Source organism: Seriola lalandi, unplaced genomic scaffold (genome assembly GCF_002814215.2).
Source record: "Seriola lalandi dorsalis isolate HSWRI2012SDOR001 ecotype SW California unplaced genomic scaffold, Sedor1 jcf7180002054875, whole genome shotgun sequence".
NCBI classification, from domain to species: Eukaryota; Metazoa; Chordata; class Actinopteri; order Carangiformes; family Carangidae; genus Seriola; species Seriola lalandi.
Window position 1 is genome coordinate 953,771 of NW_019525428.1, and position 511 is coordinate 954,281.

The window sequence follows — 511 nt, forward strand, 5'->3', positions numbered from 1 at the left end:
ATGTGAAAATATCCACAACAAATAACGGGCCAAGGAATCTCCATTATAATCAGGCACTGCTGGGATTTGAACCCAGGATCTCCTGTTTACTAGACAGGCGCTTTGACCAACTAAGCCACAGCACCTGTGTGTACAAGTACAGATTAGTGACAAATTCACAGTCCAGTCACGTCTTTGCACTGACATTATATGCCTTGAAAATGTATCTTAAGCAACAATGTGAGACCCTTGTAGATCTTGTTTTGCTGACCTCCAGTTGTTTACGTACATTAGCTCAAGGAAGTTCACTGAGAATCAGGCACTGCTGGGATTTGAACCCAGGATCTCCTGTTTACTAGACAGGCACTTTGACCAACTAAGCTACAGCACCTGTGAATAAAAGTACAGACCAGCAATGATTGGACAGTCCAGTCACGTCTTTACACTGATTTCATATGTCTCTAAAATTTACCTTTAAGAACAACTTAAGACCCTTGTATTGACACCTGATTCACATAATTTTCATAATCAT

General features: G+C 40.7%; 1 long non-coding RNA gene and 2 other non-coding genes across 3 annotated transcripts in view; all 3 read right to left on the bottom strand.

Annotated features, from left to right (window-relative positions):
* Positions 1–511, bottom strand: part of LOC111671356 (uncharacterized) — an 88,691-nt gene that overhangs the window by 83,235 nt on the left and 4,945 nt on the right. The window lies entirely within an intron of this gene.
* trnat-agu (transfer RNA threonine (anticodon AGU)) lies at positions 52–125 on the bottom strand. The gene has a single exon. It is a non-coding gene; the product is annotated as a tRNA-Thr (tRNA).
* trnat-agu (transfer RNA threonine (anticodon AGU)) lies at positions 297–370 on the bottom strand. The gene has a single exon. It is a non-coding gene; the product is annotated as a tRNA-Thr (tRNA).